The sequence below is a fragment of the Podarcis erhardii genome (assembly GCF_964252035.2).
Source record: "Podarcis erhardii genome assembly, chromosome: 3".
Taxonomy (NCBI): domain Eukaryota; kingdom Metazoa; phylum Chordata; class Lepidosauria; order Squamata; family Lacertidae; genus Podarcis; species Podarcis erhardii.
The window spans coordinates 18,309,458-18,318,458 of record NC_138507.1 but is presented as its reverse complement, the minus strand read 5'-3'; positions in this window follow the sequence as shown (position 1 = coordinate 18,318,458).

The following is a 9,001-nucleotide window of genomic DNA, read 5'->3' as shown; positions in this document are numbered from 1 at the left end:
AACCAAGCCTTAGGAGGAAAGGTTGAAGGAGCTGGGTATGTTTAGCCTGGAAAAGAAGTGACTGAGAGGAGATATGAAAGCCATCTTCAAATGTCTTAAGGACTGTCACATGGAAGATGGCGCAAGCTTGTTTCCTCCTGCTCTGGAGGGTAGGACTCAAACCAATGGATTCAAGTTACAAGAAAAGAGATTCCAACTAAGCACCAGGGAAAACTTTCAGATACTAAGAGCTGTTTGACAGTGGAACGGTCTCCTTGGGAGGTGTGGTTTCTCTTTCCTCGGAGGTTTTTAAGAAGAGATTGGAGGGCCACCTGTCATGGATGCTTTAGCTGAAATTCCTGCATTGCAGACGGTTGGACTAGAAGACTCTGGAAGTTCCTTTCCAATCTACAATTCTATGAAATCCCCAACTCCAAATGTTTTAAGCCACCTGCAAAAGAACAACCTTCCACCACCCATTCGAAGCGAATATCACTGAAAGACAGTTTGTTCACTAATACTGATCTTTCCCTAGGCAGCCTCAAAAGAGTACAGTGGTACCTCGGGCTAAGAACATAATTCGTTTTGGAGGTCCATTCTTAACTTGAAACTGTTCTTAACCTGAGGTACCACTTTAGCTAATGGGGCCTCCCGCTGTCACCATGCCAGCGCACGATTTCTGTTCTCATCCTGAAGCAAAGTTCTTAACCCGAGCTACTATTTCTGGGTTAGCGGAGTCTGTAACCTGAAGCGTCTGTAACCCGAGGTACCACTGTGTTGCCTGCCTTTGAGAAAGGATCCATTTGTGCTGTAAAATGAAGTCGTGTCCTAGAAGATGCCAGTCACAAGTTCCTTAGCAGACAAATTAATATGGAAAAGGTTTGTTTATGGTAGGGTGGATTGAAAATCACTGGCTTACACCATAATCTTCACCTTTTCTTTTCACGTCAGCTCACACCTTCTGCCTGGGTATAGGTAAAGGCAGGTGTCAACATTTGTTGCTGCCTTGATAAAATCAAGACCATTAGTGGTTGACAGATGGCCAATCTACTCTGATTAGGTTCTGATGAAAGGTTTTTATTAACAGTTATCTGTTGAGGTGTCAAGAGTTGTAAAGGCAGTTTTCTGGGATGACAGGTGTGGCCAGCATGTTGCTATTGCACAGCAAAGGCTGAGCAGAATGCACAAAGTAAAGGACAGTTATATATTATTATTATTATTATTATTATTATTATTATTATTATTATTTATTGAATTTATATACTGCTCTCAGGGCAGTTCACATGATAAAATCAAGATATAAAACCACAAAATATCTAATAAAAATAAAAGCAACCCAATAGCCCTTCCACATACACACACACAATTTTTTTTAAAGGGCATTGGGTGTAAATAATAATAATAATAATAATAATAATAATAATAATAATAATAATTTATTTATACCCCGCCCATCTGGCTGGGCCTCCCCAGCCACTCTGGGCGGTTTCCATAGAAAGCAAAAATACAATAAAATATCACACGTTAAAAACTTCCCTGAACAGGGCTGCCTTAAGATGTCTTCTGAATGTCAGGTAGTTGTTTATCGCTTTGACATCTGCTGGAAGGGCGTTCCACAGGGCGGGCGCCACTACCGAGAAGGCCCTCTGCCTGGTTCCCTGTAGCTTTACTTCTCGCAATGAGGGAACCGCCAGAAGACCCTCGGCGCTGGACCTCAGCGTCCGGCAGAACGATGGGGGTGGAGACGCTCCTTCAGGTATACTGGACCGAGGCCGTTTAGGGCTTTAAAGGTCAGCACCAACACTTTGAATTGTGCTCGGAAACATACTGGGAGCCAATGTAGGTCTTTCAAGACTGGTGTTATATGGTCTCGGCGGCCGCCCCCAGTCACCAATCTAGCTGCCGCATTCTGGATTAGTTGTAGTTTCCGAGTCACCTTCAAAGGTAGCCCCACGTAGAGTGCATTGCAGTAGTCCAAGCGGGAGATAACCAGAGCATGCACCACTCTGGCGAGACAGTCTGCAGGCAGGTAGGGTCTCAGCCTACGTACCAGATGGAGCTGGTAAACAGCTGCCCTGGACACAGATTTGACCTGTGCCTCCATGGACAGCTGTGAGTCCAAAATGACTCCCAGGCTGCGCACCTGGTCCTTCAGGGGCACAGTTACACCATTCAGGACCAGGGAATCCTCCACACCTGCCCGCCTCCTGTCCCCCAAAAACAGCACTTCTGTCTTGTCAGGATTCAACCTCAATCTGTTAGCCGCCATCCATCCTCCAACCGCCTCCAGACACTCACACAGGACCTTCACCGCCTTCACTGGTTCTGATTTAAAAGAGAGGTAGAGCTGGGTATCATCCGCATACTGATGAACACCCAGCCCAAACCTCCTGATGATCTCTCCCAGCGGCTGCATGTAAATGTTGAAAAGCATGGGGGAGAGGACAGAACCCTGAGGCACCCCACAAGTGAGAGCCCAGGGGTCTGAACACTCATCCCCCCCCACCACTTTCTGAACACGGCCCAGGAGGAAGGAGCGGAACCACTGTATGACAGTGCCCCTAGCACCAAAGGCCTGGTTAAAAAGGAACATTTTTGCCTGGCGCCTAAAGGTGCACAATGAAGGCGCCAGGTGAACTTCCCTGGGGAGAGCATTCCACAGACGGGGAGCCACTGCAGAGAAGGCCTGTTCAAATGTGAGAAATGGGACTCACTGTACTCTCCTGATCTACATCCCTAAACTGGTTTGGGCATTCATGACACAAAGCTCAAGATGGATTCACTTTCCTAGGCATATCATAATGGGCATCCTGTGAAGAGAGTGCTTGAATACTGTAGCCAGAATAGCACCCTCTGGATATTATAAGACAATTCTCATCATCTCATTGAAAGAGATGGGTTTACTTAGTGTGAAAAAGGGACGTTTAAAAGAGAAACATCAAATACCACATACTAATATTACTATGGAAAGAACATCAGCATGCTGAAGGGTTTTGTACTTTAGCTGTCCTTTGAAAGATGGGCCCTGGGAGGCAGGAAGGGGAGGAAGACAATGCAAAATATCACCCTCTCCAGAGGGCATTCTTAATGCTCCCATGGCAAGTTATCAAGTGACTCTTGTGTCACTAGCTGAAAAAGAACACCCTTTTCCAAGGCGTGACATCTTATTAGTTTTCCTTTTCCGAAAGTGTAAGCAGAATCCACACTCACTTCCCTTCACTGTTACAAAACAGTGGGTGGAGTCATACAGAAGCCCAGAAGAGCTGGCTGAAGCATTTAAATCATTCCTGATCTTAATCTTTTAAATGTTCCCTAATGTTACCAGCACAGAATGCAGATGCTGATGAGAGAGTCTACTTACGTCTCCATCCACTTTCTCTGTCACTCCCTGAATGATCAAACCAAAGGAGATCGCTATGCCTCTAGAGCCCTAGTGACCAAGGAGCCAGCAGAGTGAGGTGTCACAATGAAGGGTGTGTCACAAGGACCTCCGCAACCTAGCAACCACCAGCACTCAACTGACACTACTCAACTGACACTACCAAGTTTGCTTATCTGGCTTTTAATCCATGTTCAGCCCTAACACATTTTAAAAGGGCATAGGATGTCAATCAGATCAACCAAAGGCCTGGTTAAAAAGGAACATTTTTGCCTGGTGCCTAAAGGTGTATAATGAAGGCACCAGGTGAACTTCCCTGGGGAGAGCTTTCCACAGATGGGGAGGCACTGCAGAGAAGGCCCGTTCTCCTGTTGCCACCCTACAAACCTCTTGAGGAGGAGGTACATGAAGAAGGGCCTCAGAAGATGATCTCAAGGTCCGAGTAGGTTCATATGGAGAGAGGCAGTCATTGAGGTATTGCGGTGCTGAGCTGTTTAAGGCTTTGTAGGTCAAAACCAGCACTTTGAATTGGGCCCGGAAACTAATTGGTAGCCTGTCCATAGAATCATAGAATCATAGAATCATAGAGTTGGAAGAGACCACAAGGGCCATCGAGTCCAACCCCCTGCCAAGCAGTTGGACCAGGATCGGTGTAATCTGCTCAAACCGTCTTGCTCCAGTGAGCAACCTGGCTGCTGAATTCTGCTCCAGCTGATGTTTCCGAACCATCTTCAGAGGCAGCCCTATGTATAACGCATTGCAGTAATCTAACTTTGAGGTTACCAGAGCATAGACAACAGTAGTTAGGCTATCCCTGTTCAGATAGAGGCGTAGCTGATGGAAGGCACTCTGGGCCACTGAGGCTACCTGATCCAGGAGTACCCCCAAGCTACAAACCTGCTCCTTCAGGGGCAGTGTAACCCCATCAAAAGCAGGTGACCTCCCACCCATCCGGTCTAGGGAACCATCCACTAACAGTGCCTCGGTCTTATCTGGATTGAGCTTCAGTCTGTTGGCTCTCATCCAGTCCATTACCAAGGCAAGACACTGGTCCAGCACATCATCATCATCATCATACCCATACCCATCTGGCTGGTTTTCTCCAGCCACTCTGAGCAGCTTCCAGCACATATTAAAACATAAATAAAAACTTTCTGATACATTCTCATCACAGGGTTAAAAGAGGGTTAAAAAAAAGGGTTGGGAAGTTGCATTTTTTTCCCCTTGAGGGAAAGCCAAAGCAGAATATAACACATGAGATCAAACAAAAGTGGGCGGGAACAAGTCATGATTAGAGGAGAGCGAAATACAAGCGGGCATAGCCACATGTTGTGCCCATATTTTGTCAAGACATCAAGGAACTCTGCAAGCAGAGAGGGCTTTGTTTGAAGTGACTTGCTCGCTTACAATTGGGTCACGACTGGCAAGAGAAAGAAGCTTCCCTTGGCCTAATATATAATTGTCATTACAAATTCAATCTCTGCGGCCAATAAAAAGGGACAAATGGGAAAAGCATGCGAGTACTTACTACTTCTGCATCTTATTGAGCTTTTAATTTAAAAAAGCCTGGAGGACTCCAAGGCCAGTCTCCTGGAATCTATTCTCTTTTTAGAAAGAAAGAAAGAAAACGCACACACACAGAGACACACACACACACCAAAAAAAGTGTAAAGCTCTTTTAAAAATGCTGTCTCTTGCTTACTTAGGTCTCACTTTCATATTTTGTCAATCAGCTTAGTTTTCTCCCTGCCCTAGGGAGACCACTATAAGTCTGTCATAATCACTGTATCCACCTAGCCAAATTAATTACTGTTTTGCCATGAAGAATAAGGGCTTTGCCACATTTTGACAAACTTGAGGCAGACATTACAGGGAGGAGTTGAAAATATATCCAGGCAGGCTGACCTACATATCTATCCTCCCTTTCCTGACATATTCTCATTTTACAATTTGTATCCAAACATGCAAATCACACAAAATAAGACTTGGATTAAGAAAACAGTGCAACATTTTCAAAGTGATCCCCTACCACCTGCAAATCTCTCAAAAACACGTTGATGCCTCTTCTCCTTTAAGTCCACATTTCTCCAGCAAATATTTTCTTGAAGCAGCAGAGTCTCATCTTCCTCTTCGTCTTCAACTCTTCTTTATTCATTGCCAGTCTACGATTTCCCCCTATATCTCTAGCTTGTTTGACTAATACAGATTTTAAGCTCTCTGCATAGGAAATAAATAATTTGTTGATGCTAAATAAATCATAAGCTACAGTTCCACTACCATTAGGAAATGTTTGTGACCTCTCCTTCACCAGAGCATGAAAAACTATCATCTATCTATCTATCTATCTGAATTCACAGGTTTTTTAAGACAACTTTCTGAATTGCATGTGTACTTTATTATGTGTAATATATTAACACAGAGATAGTTGCTCCCCCCTGACTTTTCTTGCCCATTTATCCTGATTTTAAAGTTGGTAGTTCAAACAACTACAAGTCAATATCTATGAAATGATTCTGTTCAGCCTTAGCATGGTGTGCATGTCTATTCCTTCTTTCTTTTTTTAGTCAAATGAAAATATAACCACTTTTAAAATCCACCTTCCTTAATCTGCATTCTGCAAGGAACTATAACATATACAGTAGTACCTTGGGTTAAGTACCTAATTTGTTCCGGAGGTCCGTTCTTAACCTGAAACTGTTCTTAACCTGAAGCACCACTTTAGCTAATGGGGCCTCCTGCTGCCGTCGCGCCGCCGGAGCATTTCTGTTCTCATCCAGAAGCAAAATTCTTAACCCGAGGTACTATTTCTGGGTTAGCGGAGTCTGTAACCTGAAGCGTATGTAACCTGAAGCGTATGTAACCCGAGGTACCACTGTATACAAGAGTCAAAACATTTTCAAGCCAAACACATACCAGTTTCTCATGTTTCAGTGTGATTATTCACAAGTAGATGGTTGTATTGTGGGGGCTTGGAATAGATGACCCATTAGATCCCTTCTGGCTCTACAAATTTGTGATTCTACAAATTTGTCCACTTCAGTTTTTTCTTGTTTTTCCATTTTTTCCAATCATAATTTCAGTTCTCCACTTTTCCATATCACTTTGTGATTTGGTCCTAATAAAATTCACTAGCATTTCAGAGCAAAATTTTCCTGTAGTATACATTCTGTATGCATTTTTTGCCTAATAAAACAATTTCCTGAATTTCCGTACGTTATCTTCAATAATATATAGATTCTTGTGCCCACTCTGCATGCATTTTTGTATACATTACTTGACTGGGGAACTGCAAAGCAAAATCTGGACAAAAGTGTGTTGTTTCAAAACAAGCTGCAGGTTAAGTAGCTTCACCTTCAAATGCAAACGGAATTGAATTTCTCCTTATTCACAAATTGGTGTGTTTCAGCTCACTGAATGGCATCTAGCCACATTTACTCAAGGTCTTCTATGCATATCAATGGAAATTACAAAGTTGCTAAAGTTTAGTTTTGCAGACTCGCTGCCTGCAGAAAGACCGAGTGTATGGCCTGTAATTATAAGAGATGGAGGCTGCGAAATCCCAGGTCATTTGTAAACTGATCATTCCCCAACCGCTCCTCCTTGTGCTTTTAAGTGTTTTGAGCCTGGTAAATTGAAACCTGAAGAAACACAGAACTATGATCTCTAGGACCTCTACAGCAAACCTGGACTTTGGCTGATTTGTGCTAGGAAGTAACTGCTTACTTACCCCATAATTAACACCACAAAGCTGATTCTCTGAAGATAAAGTGTGGGAGGTCAGACATGGGCTCGAGAAGAAAGGCATTTCACTCAAACAGCCCCATTTGAGACTCCAAAAGCTCAAATCAGATCTTTAGTCAATGCCGCCTCTCAAACAAAATATCTGCCTCATTTTGTATTCTTAAATATGTTATTTAATGCTTTTCATGCACGCACACAGCTCTAGCTCACATCACACTTAGCGAACAAGTTCAAAGAGAGAATCAGAGCTGGGGCCTGAGATCAAGTAAATTTATGTCTTGGCTAAAGCATGCACAACCTCTCCCTGCCCTAAAGCACAGGGAGATTTACAGCAAAATCCTGGGTCTATCTACTCAGAAGTAAATTGTATAGCTCCGTCGGTAGAGCATGAGACTCTTAAACCCAGGGTCATAGGCTTCAGCCCTAAGTTGGGCAACAGAGTCCTGCATTGCAGGGGATTGGACTAGATGATGATTCGTTGATTCTATGAAAACCCCATGACTTCAGTGGGACTTGCTTCCAGATCACTGAGCATAAGATTGCATCCTGAAAGTTGCCTTGAAAGGACTATGTCCAGTGAAGAACTGGCCACAGTTATATCAATAAAGGTAAAGGGACCCCTGACCATTAGGTCCAGTCATGGCCGACTCTGGGGTTGCGGCGCTCATCTTGCTTTATTGGCCGAGGGAGCCAGCGTACAGCTTCCGGGTCATGTGGCCAGCATGACTAAGCCGCTTCTGGCGAACCAGAGCAGCGCACGGAAACGCCGTTTACCTTCCCGCCGGAGTGGTACCTGTTTATCTACTTGCACTTTGACGTGCTTTCGAACTGCTATGTGGGCAGGAGCTGGGACCAAGCAATGGGAGCTCACCCCGTCATGGGGATTCGAACCACCAACCTTCTGATCAGCAAGCCCTAGTCTCTGTGGTTTAACCCACAGCGCCACCCGCGTCCCTATTTATATCAATAGAAATACATAAATTTGTCCTTTTGAAAACTAGTGGTATCCATGAGAATACTTTTTTTAAAAAACAACCATTCCTCTCTGAGAACTTGGGACTCCAAATCTGATGAAAATTTAGGAAGAATTTAAGTTTTCTCTCTCAATAAAAGGTGACCCTCTATAATCTAGATGTTGGGTTCCAACTCCCTTCAGCCCTAAGCCAACATGGCCAATGGTCAGGGATGAGGGAAGCTGAAATCCAAAAACATCTGGAAGACCAAAGGTTCACCAACCCTGATGTGAAGCAAGATTTGCAATACTATACTGAATGCCCATTTTTAGTTGAGTTGACGTAGAAATGCTACACAAGTTTTTGCTACGGTCTTGGGTCACTTCCTGGTACTTAAGTGCAAAAAAAAAAAAAAAAGTACCTTAAAGAGGTGAGTAGGGAAAAGTTCAGAACTGCAATAGAAGGATGCTTAGCATACCTTAAGTATCTTGCCAAAAACATTTCTGGGTTATTCTCAAAAACCATATATCATCATTCTTTTTGAGGACTATTCAACCAGATGGAACTTGCTTCAGATCAAAGCCGCTGTCAATGAAATGAGCGATTGCTATATTATCTTTACAGCATGGTTGCCATTTCCATATGGTGATAGCTAAGTTACGCTTCTAATGTTTGAAACAAAGAATCATGGGATGTAGGGATACATGGTCATTTTGCAGGCCAGAACCACGACTTCCTGGGGCTGGCTGCAGTGGCAATGTAAACTACCACATTATCTGCCTCTGTGTGATGTAGTTACCGTATTTTTCACTCTATAGGACTCAGCGGACCATAGGACGCACCTTTAGAGGGGGAGATCAAGGGGGGGAATCTCCCCCTCTCTGCTCAGCCCCCCTTCAGCGAAGCGGGAGGAGAAACAGAACCCCTTCCATTTCTCCTCCCGCTTGGC